Genomic DNA, 19,095 nt, shown 5'->3' on the forward strand with positions numbered 1-19,095 from the left:
CTCATGAATGTTCAGCTACAAAAATCTAAACCTAATTTGCATGATAAAGCAACAAACAAAGTGTTGCACAACACCTCCGTGTGCTCACAAATGCAGTGACTCATTTGGTAACAATTCATTTGCGCTGTCACTAAGTTTCTCCATTTCGTTTTGCTACAAGGCCAAACATCTTCAGTTGCCATTGTGTTTTAGAGCTAAACCATGTAACAGCTGAGCCCGGCACTTACGATAAAGTTTAAATTCTGGATTCAGTCAGCCTGAAGAAGGGTCCCCACCAGAAATATCACCTAATCATGTTCTCCAGAGATGCTGGGTTACTCCAGCACTCTGCATCTTATTTTATAAACCAGCATTTGCAGTTCCTTGTTTCAACATAAATTCTGGAACATGTGAAGGGAATGCTGATCGTGTAAATGGCAATAAAAAGCTGGTGTTAACAGTGAGATGGGAAAATCACTGTTTTGGATGAAGGACCAAAATCAACTGTTGACAAATTAGCTTATTGCTAATAGAACCAAAAGGCCAAAAACCTTTACAAAGATACAAGCAGATAATGGAAGCAAAAATGGTCCATCGCTGGGGATGTGCACACATTTGCGTTGTCCGAGCATGACGTGAGGAGGGCTCTGACACGTGTGATCACGAGGAAAGCTGTAGGCTTCACTCGCCCCCCTCAGATGGCATCTTGGGGCGAGTACTTAAGTCTTATGCTATGCAGCTAGCTCCGGTGCTCACTACAATATTCAACCTCTCCCTGGCCAAGTCCGCGGCCCTGCATGCTTCAAAAGATCCATCATTGTACCTGTTCCAAAAAATGCCTCCACAGCTTGTCTGAATGAGGCCCTCACCTCGGTAGTCATGAGATGCTTTGAGAGGCTGGTCAAGAAACATATCTGCGCCTTCCTCCCTCGCAACATGGATCCGCTTCCGTCCGAACAGATCCACGGACGATGCGGTCTCCCAGGTTCTGCACAATGCTCTCTCTCACCAGAAGGGGGGCAATGTGAGGATGCTGTTCATAGACTTCAGTTCAGCCTTCAACACGATAGACCCCACCAGACTTTCTGAGAAGCTGCTGGAAACGGGGCTCACACCCCGTGTGCCTGGGCCCTGGACTTTCTCACCGCCAGGCCCCAGGAAGTCAAGATGGGAGGAAATACATCGAAGTCCTTCACTCTGAGCACAGGATCTCCCCAGGGTTGCGTCCTCAGCCCCCTACTGTACTCCCTATACACACATGACTGTGTGGCTAGGTTCAGCTCCAACTTGATAATCAAGTTTGCTGATGACACTGTGGTGGTGGGCCTGATCTCCGATAACGATGAGAAGGCCTACCGGGAGGAGGTGGCTGATCTGGCACTCTGGTGTCAGGACAACAACCTCCTCTTGAATGTCAAAAAACTAAGGAGTTGATCGTGGACTTTTAGGAGGGCACATCATCAGAGGACGTACACACCATTGAAAATAAATGGGGATACTGTGGATAGGGTGAGCTGCTTTAAATACCTGGGAGTCCACATCTCAGAGGATCTGACATGGACATCACACGCTGCCGCAGTGGTGAGTAAGGCAAGGCAGCGCCTTTACCACCTCAGGCAATTGAGGAAATTCAGAGTGTCTCTGAGGATCCTCCAGTGCTTCTACGCAGCGGTTGTGGAAAGCATCTTGTCTGCAAACATCACAATTTGGTTTGGGAACTGCTCTGCCCAGGACAAGAAGGCTCTACAGAGAGTAGTGCGTTCGACCGAACGCACTATGGGAACTTCACTCGCCCCCCTCAGGATCTATACATCAGGAGGTGCAAATCCAGAGCCAACAAGATCATGGGGGACCCCTTCCACCCCTGCAAAAGACTGTTCCAGCTGCTACGGTCAGGCAAACGCCTCCGTTGCCATGCTGTGAAAACGGAGAGGATGAGGAGTTTCTTCCCAGAGGCCATTAGGACTGTAAACTCCTATCTCACCAGGGACTAACTTACTGTACTAATTTACTGTTGTGTGGTGTCTTTTAAATTACTGTTTCTTCTTTTTTTTTTTCTCCCACAAATATGTAATTACTGATTCTGTTCCATTCTGCTTTGTAGTTTGTTTTGCACAATCCGCAAGCATTGCCACTTTTCATTTCACTGCACATCTCGTATGCGTATGTGACGAATAAACTTGACTTGACTTGAACTGTAGTACTTGTGGCAAAACATGGGAAGTTGATAAGACAGTCTGCAATCTTCCACTGAAATTTATTTCAAGGCTGAATGTGATCAGAGCCCATTTCAGCAATTTGAGCAGGTCAAGGTCATAAATAAATGTTTGTTGAAATACTTTAATGTGCTTTATTATTACTGTATTTAGGTTTTGCATTTCATGCTATGCTTTAAATATATCACATTACAAGCATTTATACTGGAATATTTCTGCTGATCACTTCCATACAACCTTTGTGAGTGAAAGTAACATTGAGATTGCAAGCATGTTCCAACCTGTGAACAAATCAACTTACAAATGGGTTTCAGGAATGCAAATAGTTTGAAATAGGGAACTTACTGCATTTATTACAATCAATCTTTTTTGGTCTTTGGAAGCTGATTACAGGAAAAGAACAAAGTAGAAATAAATTGCTCTTTTTCCAGTTGTCAGGTTGTTACTTGTGAGATACTATAACGATCAGTGTTTAGATCTCAAACTAACACAGTACAGTATTGAAAAAGACCCTTCAGCCCAATATGCTGACCATGATGCCAATTTAAAATAACCATATTCGCTTGCCCAAGATCTATATCATTCCATTCCCTTCATGTTCTTGTGCCTGCCAAAAATGCCTCTTATACGACACTATCGTTTGTTTCCACCAACCCCTCTGACAGCACGTTATAGTTATCCGCTGCTTTGTATCAAAAAAATATTTGCCTCGCATATCTCTTTTAACTGTCCCGTCTCATGTAAAAGCCAAGCCCTCCAATATTTGACAGTTCTACCTGCGGGAAAAAACTGACTCTCTACTGTATCAATACCTCTCATAGTTCAGGCTGCTCCTCAACCTCCAATACTCCTAGAAAATAACCCAAGTTTGTCCAACTTCTTATAGCTAATACTCTCTGCGTCAAACAACATCCTGTTAACCTCTTGGGCATCCTATCTGAAGATTCCACATCATTCCTGTACCGGTGCAACCAGAACTGTCCACAACACTCTGTCCAAGTCATTTTAATATAATCACAAACAATAGAGGTCACAACAATGATTTCTGCCGAACACTTTTGATCAGTAATTGTTTCTCCAATCAGAAACACACCCTTTAAACCGCTACCCTCTGCAAGCCAATGTTGAATTCAATCTACCAAGTCACTGCAGATCCAATGCATCTTAATCTTCTGGATCAACCTACCTAAGAAAAGTGCACTCGCTGAGTTACTCCAGCTTTTTGTGTCTATCTTCAAAAAAAAGTATTGTTTTCTTTCCTACAGTTTTCTTTCCAATCCACATTAAAATCATCCGCTCTACAGACCCTGTGAAAGATCCTGAAAATCAACCAGCAAGTTTGAAAATACTGCACATAACTGGGAGTCCACAAACTCAATGGTGAGAAATGCCAGGATTCTAGAGGATCACACACATTAAAAATCTTAAAACTTAGTTGATTAACCAATTTCCAGCTGTTCTATAAATCTCTGCCATTAACAGTAATGAACACATTTAAGACAGAGTGTGACTATGCCGATTCAAGGAATGTTACTTTTGTGATTATGCAAATTGTTAACTTTCGAAGGAACTGGAACTCTAACCTAACCAACAGAGTTTCAAGCTCACTTTCAAAACCATCTCCAAAAGTTGAACCTCTGTTCTGTGGTCTTTTGCACTTTAAATGCAAAGCACAGAATAACGGGCAGATGATAATATCCGTAATGTGAATTTTACTTCTACCTTCCAACGTGCTCCGGTACCTTATCTCATCATCTCAAGGTGGAATTTAAATAGATAACTCTGCAAACTCGTGCCTTTTATCTTTGCTCACGTTGTAAATGATTAGCAAGATGTTTTCTCCAAAACAGACGGCTTTGACAGTTATCACAGAGGGCACATGCCCACCACAAATGGAGGTTTTACCGTAATGCAGGGCTGCAAGCAGGAATGCAGCAGTGACCTACTTTATTCAATGTATTGTCCACACATACTTGTGTTCTCCGCTCTTAAACTGCTGAAATCACAATGTCATCTACTATTTTCCTCCACACAGTCCTAAAACTACATTCTGATGTAGGATGTAGGCTGATGAATACCAATTTTAGAAGCCCATTTACAGAGCTCTGGGCTCTCAGAAAAGGCATGACTTCCTACCCGCACTGGAAACTCCAAACAGAAAGCTCCCAAGATCCGGATTTAACCCATATCTCTGCCACTGCAAGCTAGCGGCTTACTAAGTGCAACACTTTGCTGCCCAAAGAACAACAATCGTCAGTAAGATGGTCACTCAGCACCTCCCATCCATTCATCATTGTGCTGCAGTTTCCATCTCTGTACCCTTACATTCAAAGGCTGCAAAATTTGACCAGACTCATGCACAATGTTACAAGTCCTTATCTGCAAACTACGTAAATAACATTCATATCTTGAACCACATCTTTCCAGTCCATGCCAATGAGGCAATTGGCCATGCTCCAAATAATATTGTTGAATATTGAGGAATCCGGTAAATCAAAGGGTGGAGGAGTTTGCTTCAAGACCAACAATAACTGGTGCAACCCATGGAATATTAATCGTTCCTGCTCGCCGGACCTGGAGCATCTGACTATCTCATGCCATAAATTCTACCTTCCCCGGGAGTTCAGCTCAGTGATCATCACAGCCGTCTATGTAGAACAAGAACCCTGATGCGGCTATGGTGGTGGCTGCGGATTTTAATCAGGAAAATCTCAAAAAGGTGATGCCCAACTTCTGCCAACACATCACTTGTGCCACCAGGGGGGAAAGAACTTTGGACCACTGCTACACGCCGTTCAGGAAACGCTACAAGGCCGTTTCTCTCCCTCCTTTTGGAAAATCTGACCACGCTGCCATTTTCCTGCTGCCGGAGTATAAACAGCGGATAGTATGGGAAGCGGCAGTGACGAGGAACGTAAAGCGGTGGTCTGACCATTCAGAGCCCATGCTGCAGGATGCATTGAGCGATGTCGACTGGAATATGTTCCAATCAAGTTCCAGAGATGTCAGTGAGTTCACAGAAGCGGTCATGGACTTCATTGCAACAATAGCCGATAACAATGTTCCCACGGTAAGGGTTAGCATCTTTCCTAATCAAAAACCCTGGGTGGACAGGTCCATTCGCGTTGCCTTGAGTGCTCGCACCGCTGCTTACAACTCCGGCCTGACATCCGGCAATATGGACAACTACAAGGTAGAGTCGTACAGACTACGAAGGGCAGTGAAGGACGCAAAAAGGAGGTACAGGGAGAGATGGAGTCGCAGATGGGGCAGCGGGACATCAGACGCCTTTGGCAGGGACTACGGACCATAACTAACTACCGGAGCAGCCCCACCCCCCTCAACTGGGAGTGCCGGCACCTCCTTAGCTGATGACCCGAACTCTTTTTATGCACGATTCGAGACGGGCAACATCACCCCTAGCTCGCTGGCTAACAACAACACCGCCAGCGTGCTGGCTAGCGAGGCTGGAGGGAGGTCCACCGCTGGGGATGTACACACATTCTCGGTGTCCAAGCACAACTTGAGGAGGGCTCTGATATGTGTGAACATGAGGAAAACTGTAGGCCCAGAAGGTAAATCTGGGCGAGTACTAAAGTCTTGTGCTAATCAGCTTGCTCCAGTGCTCACCACAATATTCAACCTCTACCCTGCCAAGTCCGTGGTCCCTGCCTGCTTCGAAAGATCCACCATTGTACCAGTGCCTAAGAATGCCTCTCCAGCCTGCTTGAATGACTATCGACCGGTGGCCCTCACCTCAGTAGTCATGAAATGCTTCGAGAGGCTGGTCAAGAAACACATCTGCGCCTTCCTCCCTCGCAACATGGACCCGCTACAATCCGCATGCCGTCCGAACACATCCATGGATGATACGGTCTCCCAGGTCTTGCACACCGCTCTCTCTCTCACCTTGACAGCCAGAAGGGGGGCTATGTGAGGATGCTGTTCATTGGTTTCAGTTCAGCTTTCAACACGATAGTCCCCACCAGACTTGCTGAGAAGCTGCTGAAACTGGGGCTGAACACACCCCTGTGTGCCTGGGTCCTGGACTTTCACACCGCCAGGCCCCAGGTGGTTAAGATGGGGAGACATAACTCCAACCCCCTCTCCTTAAACACAGGATCCCCCCCAGGGTTGCATCCTCAGCGCCCTACTGCACTCCCTGTACACACATGACTGTGTGGCCAGGTTCAGCTCCAACTCCATCATCAAGTTTGCTGATGACACTGTGGTGGTGGGCCTGATCTCCGTTAACAATGAGAAGGCCTACCTGGAGGAGGTGGATGATCTGGCACTCTGGTGTCAAGTCAATATCCTCCTCTTGAATGTCACAAAAACGAAGGAACTGATTGTGGACATTAGAAGGGCTCAACAACCGAGGATGTACACGCCACTGGAGATAAATGGGACTACTGTGAATAGGGTGAGCTGCTTTAAATACCTGGAAGTCCACATCACAGAGGACCTGACATGGACAACACACACTGCCGCACTGGTGAGGAAGGCAAGGCAGCGCCTTTACCACCTCAGGCAGCTGAGGAAATTCAGAGTCTCTCTGAGGATCCTTCAGTGCTTCTACTCTGGGGCTGTAGAAAGCATCTTGTCCGGTAACATCACGATCTGGTTTGGGAACAGATCTGCACAGGAAGGCTCTGCAGAGAGTAGTGCGTTCGGCCGAACGCACTATGGGAACTACATTCACCCCTCTGCAAGACCTATACACCAGGAGGTGCAGATCCAGAGCCAGCAAGATAATGAAGGACACCTACCACCCCAGCAACGGACTGTTCCAGCTGCTACGGTCAGGCAAGCGCCTCCGCTGTCACACTGCAAAACAGAGAGGATGAGATGGAGTTTCTTCCCCCAGGTCATCAGGACTGTAAACTCTTATCTCACCAGGGACTAATTTACTGTTGTGTTGTGTCTTTTTATTTTTCTAAAATGTAAATACTGGTTCTGCTATGTTCTGTTTTGTTGTTTTTGCACAATCCGCAGGCATTGCCACTTTCATTTCACTGCACATCTTGTATGTGTATGTGACAAATAAAGTTGACCTGACTTGATTTGAATGGCACTACCGATAAAAGAGCATGAATTTTGGAGAATGGTACTGAACAGACATTGCTATCACCTTTCTAAAAGGTGCTAGTCACTTAAAAGTATTAATACTTGTGTCCATTGGATCACTTCAACCAGAATTATTCAGCACCTTTTGTTTCAGTGTTTTCCACCAAAAATGATGGCAGTTTTCAACATTCTTTCATATTTATAGTGATAATTGTGATTTTACATACGAGTTTCACATACACTTTGGCTAATGGATAAAATGTATTGTTGACGGAGAAAGATGCAGAATTGTTCTTAGCGCAATTAATTTAACATACAAGTCAATGGTACAGTTTCCAAAGGCAACTTTGATCTCGAGCAAGCAACATTGGGTAACAAGCCAGCAAAATGACCTGCTTATACTCATTCCCTATTAATGTACAAGCCTTCACCCACATCCCTTCAAAAGAGGATATGGAACACTCTCGCACATTATATGCCTGTAGCCTTCCTGTGCTATAAAAAAAATTATCCTGAATTCCAGGCAAAGGTATAATAATGGGCGAGGCATGACAAAAGAAAAAATATTGTATTAAATCATCACCGGAAATGATTATGTTAACCAACATAATCAATTACAAAATATGCTGATAATTTAATAAACACGCATAACTAGTTTTGCTTGTATAACAAGTCCTACTGACTAGTGATCTTTATTCTGGATCTGGACTACACGTCTTCCCAACCTGCTCCCTATAAAGACTCCATCCCCTACTCCCAATTCCTCCGCCTACGCCGCATCTGCTCCCAGGATGAGACGTTCCACACCAGGGCATCGGAAATGTCATCGTTCTTCAGGGAACGGGGATTCCCCTCCGCCACCATAGATGAGGCTCGCACCAGGGTCTCATCCATACCCCGCAACACTGCTCTCTCTCCCCATCCCCGCACTCGCAACAAGGGCAGAGTCCCCCTAGTCCTCACCTTTCACTCCACCAGCTGGCAAATACAACACATAATCCTCCGCCATTTCCGCCACCTCCAACGTGACCCCACCACTCGCCACATCTTCCCATCTCCCCCTATGTCTGCCTTCCGCAAAGACCGCTCCCTCCGCAACTCCCTTGTCAATTCTTCCCTTCCCTCCCATACCACCCCCTCCCCGGGCACTTTCCGTTGCAACCACAAGAAATGCAACACCTGTCTCTTCACCTCCCCCCTCGACTCCATTCAAGGACCCAAGCAGTCGTTCCAGGTGCGACAAAGGTTCACCTGTATCTCCTCCAACCTCATCTACTGCATCCGCTGCCCTAGATGTCAGCTGATTTACATCGGGGAGACTAAGCGGAGGTTGGGCGATCGTTTCGCCGAACACCTCCGCTCAGTCCGCAATAACCTACCTGAACTCCCGGTGGCTCAGCACTTCAACTCCCCCTCCCATTCCGACCTCTCTGTCCTGGGTATCCTCCATTGCCAGAGTGAGCAACACCGGAAATTGGAGGAACAGCACCTCATATTCCGCCTGGGTTGCTTGCGTCCGGATGGCATGAACGTTGAATTCTCCCAGTTTTGCTAGCCCTTGCTGTCTCCTCCCCTTCCTTAACCCTCGAGCTGTCTCCTCCCATCCCCCGCCTTCGGGCTCCTCCTCCTCCCTTTTTCCTTCCTTCTCCCCCCCCCACCCCCCATCAGTCTGAAGAAGGGTTTTGGCCCGAAACGTCGCCTATTTCCTTCGCTACATAGATGCTGCTGCACCCGCTGAGTTTCTCCAGCATTTTTGTGTACCTAGTGATCTTTATTGGTACTTTTGATCAGCTTCAGTATGAAACAAGCTGCATTGTGCATCAGGTAGCCAAAAAAAGTCGGAGAAACTCAGCGAGTTTCTACAGCATTTTTTGTCTACCCCCGATTTTTCCAGCATCTGCAGTTCTTTCTTAAACATTTATGCATTGTGCATCAAATGTTTTCATGCTGAGAGCTGGAAAATGTATACCCCTTACCCTTACTCCCATCCTGGTTGTTCTCCCTTAGCCTCCCCTATGACACTTCCACATGTGGTACCATGTTCACCGGATGCAGTCTGCAACTGAAATGTCATTCCAAAAGTACTCATAATTTTACGAAGTAAACGTATTGCAAGTTCAAAGCACTTTAAAGCAAGCTCCTTGGCTGAAGGAACACCAGCAATGAAGGTAGCAATATTGACAACCTGTAATCCAGAATCATTAAACTGGAGGTATACAAATGTGCTGGAGAAACTCAGCAGGTGCGGCAGCATCTATGGAGCGAAGGAAATAGGCAATGTTTCAGGCCGAAACCCTTCTTCAGACTGATATAATTAAACTGGACAAGGTGGGCCAGTGAACCTCCAGCAACTACAAGCTAGTGCATGAGCCCCGTTTTGACCCATCATTCTCAGAGCTTCAGGATCATCTGTTGCTCGTGCCTTGAAGACACAAATCATTTATTCAACTTTAGATTAGATTACTTTAGTTTATTGTCATGCGTCATGAGATAGTGAAAATAATTTATTGTGCGCTAACCATTCAGCAGAAAGATAATATGCGACTACATTCGAGCCATGCACAGTGTACAAATACATGATAAGAGGAGCATAATTAAAGTAAGAAATGTTGCTCTCGAGTAGATTTAAAAGAGTGGAGTGATTGTAATGTGTGATTGCAGATACACAAGGAAACCAAATTACTAATATACATAACAAATAACCATGGTCCCATCACTGTTTACTGCAAAACGCCTGCGGACTATGTTAAATCTTAATGCTATGTTTTGAAATATTGTGACAACAGTAACCCCTCGATTTCACCAAGGACGACGTCCGGAGACTGCAGCGAATCATCCGATCAGCTGAGAAGGTTATTGGCTGCAACCTTCCCTCCATTGACAAACTGCCACTGTATGTCATGTTGTCACTTGCAGGCGGAGCACCAAGGCAATTTCCTTGCATGTGAATTCTTGGCCAATAAACTTATTCATTCATTCATTACAGACATTTTGATACCAGATTTCGGCAATAGTAGACAGACCTACGGACCTTCGCTGCCAATCAATTTTACGAAAGCAGAATACATGGTTATCAATACATTGCATTTGTTGGGGCTCGCTGTGTGCACACAAATTGGCTGCCACACTTCCTTCAATGCCAACATTTCTAAAATACTTCATTACAAAGGTTACAGCCAATGTCCTGAATTCAAGAAAATTACGAGGTAAATGCAAGTTCTTCTCTTCTAATATAAAACATCAATGTAAAACCCCTGATCTCCCCAAAACTGCTCGATTTCAATTGTATGAAAAACATGGTTCTGGTGCATGTATTTATCTTACCGCTTCTGCTCAAGCAGGTCTGAAATGTAAAGTCAAATATGATTTTTTATTTATCATGGTAAATGTGCAATTCAACAAAATAACATACACCTGCACAACAACTTCCAATATTTGTTGAATCATTGAATGCAACCTTAACTTATCAACATTCACTCTGGATTGTTCGCCACAGATTCAGACCGACCTTTGAATACTTCCAATATAGTGTTTCTTTATCATTTAATTTTTTGTCTGCAAACTGAACATATTGAATATTTCTGATTTTGCAGCTCAATATTCACTACGGGGGTATCTTCTCAACTGATGAGTTAAAATGAAATTTAAAATCTGAGAATTTAATGGTAAAGAAGCCTTTTAAATCTTTATACTGATCACTGTTAATTACACTAGTCATTTGATCCCACTCTCCTGCTCGTTCCCATCAGTCATGTGACTTCCTCCTCCCTCCCCCACGAGGATAGGAAACAGGAGTGGGCTATTTGGACTCTTTGCCATTGAATAAGATCATACTGATCCAACTTTCCTCAAATCCAGTTCCCTGCCCTCTCCTCATATCCCTTGATTACCTCACTGATTAAAAATCTATCTCATCGTTGAATATATTTCAGTGTTCCACACCCAGGGATAAGGAATTCTAAAAACACACAACCTTTTCAGAAATACTAGTTCTTCTCAGTCCGAAGTGGGTGAATAGCCATTATCTTTGCATCTTTACATTTGCTTCCACCATCCTGTCAGGCAATGCATTCCAGAACATAGTTTTAGAGGTACAGCATGGTAACAGTCACTTCGGCCCAACAAGTCCGCGCCAACCAGCAATCCCCGCACACTAACACTATCCTACACACATTAGGGACAATTTACATTTATATCAAACCAATTAACCCACAAACCTGTATGCCTTGAGTGTGGGAGGAAACCAGAGATTCTTGAGAAAACCCACACAGGTCATGGGCAGAACGTAGAAACCTCATCCAGACAAGCATCGTACTCGGGTTCAAACTCAGGTCTCTGGCTCCGTAAGTTTCAAATCCACAGCTAAGCTACCAGGCCACCCAAACCCCTTAAATCCCGTCTTTCAGTTATCCAATCTTTCTTGCAGTTACTCCTCAAGATTTACTATTTTGGAGACTTCTATTAAAACCTTTTTTGGTCCAAGGTGCATTGAAATCAACTGCACACATAACTGATATCTTAAATCCCTGCTGCTATTCAAATAAATATTTTCTCCAACATTTTTATTGAAATACAGTGTTACAACTTTTCATTACACTTTAGCCGAAGCCCAAATATTGTTTCTAAAGAAGTTTAACATAACATCTTTTGTACTCTGATATTAAACCCTGGGGTCCTGTAAAGCTCATTATTTTGTCAATGTGTTTACACAATTGGCACTTCTTTTGGAGACTAATCTCATCCTTAAAAATAGAAAGTTTACCTTAGAGCCATACAGCACGGAAACTGCCTACTTTGGACCAACTCAACCATGGCAAACAAGTTGCCCCATGTTTGGCCCATACCCCTCTAAACGTTGCCTATTTTTTGCACATGTCCAGGTGTCATTTAAATAATGTTAAACTGCCTCAACTACCTCCAGTGGCAGCTCGTTCTGTACACCCACCATCCTCTGTGTAAAAAAAGTTGCTTTTCCAATTAAATCTTGGCTCTCACGTTACACACATGCCCTCTGGTTTCTCGATTCCCCTACTCTGGGTAAAATACTCTGTGCATTCACCCTATCTATACCCCTCATGATCTTATACACCTCTATAAGGTCACCGTGCCCTACTGCACTACAAAGGATAAAGTCCTAGCTTGCCCAACCTCTCCCCATAGCTCAGGCCTTCGAGTCCTGGCAATATCCACCTCCACCGCCCTCTACCTCAGAGGGCGGTGGAGGCGGGTTCTCTGGATGCTTTCAAGAGAGAGCTAGATAGGGCTCTTAAAAATAGCGGAGTCAGGAGATATGGGGAGAAGGCAGGAACGGGGTACTGATTTGGGATGATCAGCCATGATCACATTGAATGGCGGTGCTGGCTCAAAGGGCCGAATGGCCTACTCCTGCACCTATTGTCTATTCTTGTGAATCATCTCAGTTTAGTTTATTGTCACATGTACCGAGGTACAGTGAAAAGCTTTTGTTGCGTGCTAACCACTCAGAGCCATAGAGCGTGGAAAATAGGCACTTTGGCCCAACTTGCCAACACCGACCAAAATGTCCCACTTATACCAGTCTTAAATGCCCACGTTTGGCCCTTTTCCCTCCAAACCTATCTTATCCACATACCTGTCTAAATGTTTCTTAAAAATTGCAATAGTTCACTACAATCTTTCTAGCTTAATACCCTTCATACAGTAGTGTGACCAAAGCTGAACACAATACTCCAAGTGTGGCAAGACCTACTTTGGCCCAGCTGGTCTATGCGCTCACAATAGGCCCACAGCTGCAAGCTTGGCTCCCAACTGCTCTCCAAAATGCCTTTGCAACCCAAGTTATTAGATCAACCAGCTGAAAGAAAACAATTACCCAGAGTAGGGTAAATCAAGAACCAGAGGACATAGGTTTAAAATGAGAGGGGAAAGATTTAATGGGAACCTGAGGGGCAACTTTTTCCACACAAAAGGTGGTGAGTATATGGAACAAGCTGCCAGAGGAGGTAGTTCAGGCAGGTACTATACCAACATTTAGAAGACATTTTGACAGGTACATGGATAGGAAATGTTTGGAAGGAAATGAGCCAAACACAGGCAGGTAGGACTAGTATAGATGGGCCGAAGAGCCCGTTTCCATGCTGTATGACTAAATTATAAAAATGTACTGAGGACCCAACATTAAATGAAGCAACAGATCTGTGCATGGCAATGGTGCAACTGATTAGCATAGCTGAATCTGCTGACCCACTTCAAGAACATCTAAGAACTAGCACCTCAATTAAAATAATACAAGACAAAGCAAGCAGCAGCCTGATGTGGTTATAGTCACAGCAGTTTGTCATTCTGGCAATGCCTCAGACTACTCCATCCTGATCCCCGTCTCTCTTATTGCACTATTATCTCTATATTTCTTTGCCAATTGGCCATTGATTTCATCATCCATGTTAGCTTCCAGAGCATTCCCACATACTTCCCTCATGACCCTTTCTCACACACCCGTCAACTCCCCTGCTCAATTCTGCTGACACCCACCTACTCATCAGGGTGGTACATGTTCAGAACACGGGAGGGAATTAAAGCACCTGTCACACACCCAAGCAACCTCAGGAAAAATTTGCAATCTATACACAGACAACTCCCGAGGTCCGGATCGAAACCGGGATGCTGGGGCAATGCAGCAACAACATTAACTTCTGTGCCATCAGTGAAAAACTTTTCACTGTATCTTGGTACACATGACAATAAGCTAAACTAAAACTAATCACGTCAGAGGATTGAGGTCTGGAGATGATCCCAGCGGTGGGGGCAGTAGAAGGTTTTAGGTTGAGGGACAAGTGCGATGATATTTACTTCAAATTTAGAACTGCAATAGTTGGAGGCAGGTATAATTTCAATTTCCACATTTAAATCACTGAACTTCAGCCAAGATTTAAAAAAGATTTGAACATTAGTTTCCCCTTGAAAATGTCTTAAAATTCACCAGTCGCACAGTTTCACAGTCACAAAGTTGAATGAACAAGAGTAACAAAATTATCAATTATCAAAATCTGAATGGGTGCCTACTGGTCTGCATGGATTTGGCGGGCCAAATAGCTTATTTCCACACTGAACAGCATTGTGCACATTAAATCAGCTCCTCCATAAAATATGGGACCATAACCATCGTGCGTTGGAAGTCTCGCAAGACGATCAAAAGTTGATGGACAAAATTATTTTATCACTTCGTCTCATGATCATCTCATCCCAACAGCATTCTCTCCCACCCACAAATTAAAATCCTCCTTTCATGACTAAACTAAGGAAATATTTTGGGAGCGTACTGCCAAACCGTCAACTTCCTCATTCTCCCCAAAGATCACCAACATCTGTGCTTCCAGCATTTCTCATTCTGTTTAGGATTCACAACGTCTGGTGCACAATTTTTCTTTCTTCAGTAACATTTGAGTGGGTTTTGTTCTTGGTATTAATTGCACTACAAAGTAGCTCATCAGCCATCAGGAAAAATACACACTTTAGCAAGTAGGCTCTTTAAAATTCTTGTCGGTAATATTTAATAACGTCGTTAGAAAGCTAAAGCGAAAAGTGTCAATTGTGACTAACTTGGGACCGCGCGGGCCAAAAAGTGCCAGCCATATGGAGAAATGTTTGCATATATACATAGCAGTGCCACACTGAGGACATGCTGTCAGACTGCAGTCTCTGCGAATGGGATTTTTAAAATGAGGCCTCCATCCAATAACGACATTTAAAAGACATTTGGACAGCTACTTGCACGGGAAAGGTTTTGAAAGATATTGGTAAAACACAGGCAAATCGGATCAGCGTATGTGGGCATCCTGGTCGGCGTGGACGAGTTGGACTGAAGGCCCTGTTTCCGCACTGCACGACTTCATCCAAACTTTCAGGTGACTGTAAACAATCCCACTACTCTGCTGTCCAGCCAACATCAATAACTCAAAGGCAGTGAGGCTACAGGCCAAATGCTGGAAGATTGGACCTAAATGAAAGGGTCTGCATGGATGTGGTGGGCAGAATAGCTTGTATCCACACTGAACAACTCAGATTGGCCATTTGTGGAGGCTTGCTTGTACTATATATGTTCTATATAATGAAACCATTAACTTTATATTACTTTCACAATCACACAAAATGTTCTGCTGATTGTTCCTCCTGAAGAACTAAAACTTACATAGTTCTTTATAAAGATTCATTGAACAATCTGTATCTGGGCATTTCCCTAACTTCTATCATGATTAAAGTTTCACTAAAAGTGAAATACAAAGTTGGTAACTTTTCTGGACGTTAAAACTTCAGAGCAAGGCAGTTGCTTCCAATCCAGGCCCAAGTAATTCAATAGCAGATAAAGAATATTTTTTGACTTGACAACTTAACCAAGGAGGTGACAAGCCAGTTTACTTGAGAATAAAAAAGGCTAACAGAATTATATATACACAAAAATAGTGTTAAACGTTTCAGCACTTAGTTTGAAGTTTAATTAAAATGCACGAGTAGCCCAGCCCAGCCCCGCCTGTACTTTCCAAATACTCCACTGTACTTCGCAAATGTCTGTCTCACATTTCTCTGTAGAACTCACTTACCTGAGTCCGTTCAGTTCAGTTCCGTTGCGTGCTGCATCCAGTCTGTGTGTTTCACTTGCACTCCGCGTTCTCTCACTCCACTCCTTACACTCACATCTTCAGGGACGGCGCTCGCTCACTTCATTTTTCTGTCAGGAAACGTAGTTAGTATTTGGTGGCCAGACAACGTTCATTGAATGCGAAGAAAACAACTCGCAGCAATGAGCATCCTGCTTTTCTACTTTCGCAATCACACCGCCCACCAGCGGCGATGGCAACAAGTGCCGGCGATGTGGAGGGAGGGAGAGGTGCCGACGCTGCCGCCCGTTGCCTCTAGAGGGCGCAGCTCCAGCATTGCCCTGAGCCCAGTGTCGGTGAATGCACCACAGCCAGAGGCGACTGACAGACTGCGAGCTGCAACAGCAACTTCTTCACAGTGTGCAATTCCAGGCTGGCATCTAAGATGCACATTGTGTAGGAAGGAACTGCAGATGCTGGTTTACGCCGAAGATAGACACAAAATACTGGAGTAACTCAGCGGGACTGGCATCATCTTTGGAGAGAAGGAATGGGTGACGTTTCGTGTTGAGACCTTTCTTCAAACCCCATTCCTTCTCTCCAGAGATGCTACCTATCCCGCTGAGTGGCTTCAGCATTTTGTGTCTATCTAAGATGCAAACATGGAATTCAAAACATCTGATTATTTTGAATGCACCATTCTGTAGACAACTCCACTTAAAATATTTGTGCAAATACAGCAGGACATCCCTTCAGCACGTTCACGCTCAAGTAATGAATAAACGATGGTGGGGGGTGGCTTACGTACCAAGCAACGGAACTGAAAGACATCCCAAAACTCAATGCATTGCTGACTCCCCCGCTTGTGTGAATCACAACAACCTCTGAGATGACTGAGAGAAGAAAGCATTTTCAAAACACTTTTTAAGTGTTTTATGCATTTATTTAAACAAATTGGTCTTCTGGGATACATTGATTTAGGGCAAGAGATAAGAGCATCAGAAAAGATTGGACGAGGCCCTCACTAGGGTCTCCTCGATATCCCACAGCTCTGCTCTTCCCCCCCGCAGTCACAACAGCCGGGACAGAGTACCCCCTGGTCCTCACCTTCCACCCCATCAGTTGTCGCATGCAGCACATAATCATCTGACATTTTTGCCTCCTGCAATGGGATCCCACCACTAGTCACATCTTCCCATCTCCACCCCTTTTCGCAAAGACCGTTCCCTCCGCAACTCCCTGGTCAACCTGTCCCTTCCCACCCAAACCACCCCCTCTCCAGGTACTTTCCCCTGTAATCGCAGGAGATGCAACGCCTGTCCCTACATCTCATCCCTCGACTCAGTCCAAGGACCCCGACGATCTTTTTAGGTGAGGCAGAGGTTTACTTGCAGCTCCTCCAACCTCATCTACTGAATCCGCTGTTCCAGGTGTGGAATCCTATATCGGCGAGACCAAGCGCAAACTCGGTGATCATTTTCGCTGAACACCTCCGTTCAGTCTGCCTAAACCTACGTGATCTTCCAGTTGCTAAACACTTCAACTCCCCCTCCCATTCCCACATTGACCTTTCTGTCCTGGGTATCCTCCATTGTCAGAGTGAGGCCCGACACAAATTGGAGGAACAATACCTCATATTTCACTTGGGCAGCTTATACCCCAGTGGTATGAACATTAACTTCAAGTTGCCCTTGCTTTCCCTCTCTCTCTCCACCCCTCCCCCTTCCAAGGTCTCTAGCCAGTTTGACTGTCTCCGATTACATTTTATCTCTATTTGCTTTGCAGGGCTGCCAACATTGGGTGAGAGTTGGGAGTGAAAAATTGCGAGACCAAGCCCGAGGGAACGTAGCAACAGAGGGGGGGGGGGTCCCCCCTCCCATTGGTACGGAGCTTTTGCATTTTTCAGCATGAAATTGTGCAATTTGATGCATACTGTAGCAAATCCTTTAACTTACACCTGAATGCAATATTTATGCTTTAAATTGGATTAGCTATGAATAAGGTTAGGCTAAATTACATTCCTAATCACATTCTACAGTAAAGCCAGGCTCTGATCAACAGGTGCAGCACATGAATGGTCTTAGTGTATTCATGTATGGAAATTAGATTATAATCAAGCACTCGGCCATGTTGTCCAACCTGGGTGTCACTGCACACTTGGTACTAATCCTGACCCTGACTCCAGTTGCATACCTTGTCTCATTCCTGACCCTGAGTCAAGCCTTACACCTGGCCCCCTATTCTACCCTGATCATAACTGCTTTACCTGCTTAGCATCCCAATGCTGAACATTTCCCATTGTCCCAGGTTTGATTACACACCTAGTACTATTCCAGACCTTGACTCTGGGTGCACACTTGGCCTTGCTCCTAGCCGACAATATATCTGGCCCACACATAAAGCACCATATCTGACCACCTGGACTTAAGTTATTACGTTCAAGTCCACAGGTGCTTATCTAATGCTGTAATCTTTTATGGGGCATTTCACGGAACAAATTTTATTTAACAAAATTTGCTACATCCATTGGCTTCCTTATTATCTAACATGCTAGTTACTTTGTCAAAGAAGTCATCAATTGGGTGAACACAATTTCTCATCCATAAAATTATACTCACTCAGCTGTATAAGTATTATGTTACCATTTCCTTCATTTTCCTGACAAACTGTCCTGAAGTTATTTTCACCCCCAATATTTTCAGTATTTTGTGTCTTCCCCTCAGCTGGGACATTTCCAAAATGCAAAGTCCAATAACTATATATTTAAGCAATAATATTCTATTTAATGTGATCTTGAGAGTACATAATATTTTCTGTGGTATTCATAAAACACCAATGATAAAAGATCTTTGTTTCGATTGCACCTATCAACATGCATTCATTATTATATTACAGTTAATATGTACCAAGGGCAAATTATTGTTCGAATGCTCCCCTTTCCCAATTACTTTTACATTGAAGTGATTGAAATCCAAGTGAAGTTTAAATAGCATCAGAAAAATAAAACCTCCGGAATGGATGATGTTCATTACGTGGTTGGTTGGAGTCAGTATCAGCACAATTACTATATTAAACTTTGAATCTTCAGATGTCCTCGTTCAAGCTAAAACTAAAGACAAATAATAACCTCCTCACACATTCCCCTGCAGGTAGCTCTGTTACTCCTTTAAAATATGCCCCTTCTTTGAACACGCTCTTAAACAACGCATCTGAATCAGTTTCCATCTGATTACACTCCTTGAGGATGTTCAACTACATGT

General features: G+C 44.3%; 1 protein-coding gene across 1 annotated transcript in view; it reads right to left on the reverse strand.

Annotated features, from left to right (window-relative positions):
• The window catches only part of arap2 (ArfGAP with RhoGAP domain, ankyrin repeat and PH domain 2), a 343,820-nt gene extending 327,747 nt beyond the window's left edge, over positions 1–16,073 (reverse strand). Inside the window, exon 1 of the mRNA XM_033033190.1 lies at positions 15,839–16,073. The gene's annotated coding sequence lies outside the window, so the exon portion shown is untranslated. The remainder of the gene's footprint in view (positions 1–15,838) is intronic.
• Between the last annotated feature and the right edge of the window lie 3,022 nt (positions 16,074–19,095).

The sequence above is a fragment of the Amblyraja radiata genome, chromosome 1 (assembly GCF_010909765.2).
Source record: "Amblyraja radiata isolate CabotCenter1 chromosome 1, sAmbRad1.1.pri, whole genome shotgun sequence".
Taxonomy (NCBI): domain Eukaryota; kingdom Metazoa; phylum Chordata; class Chondrichthyes; order Rajiformes; family Rajidae; genus Amblyraja; species Amblyraja radiata.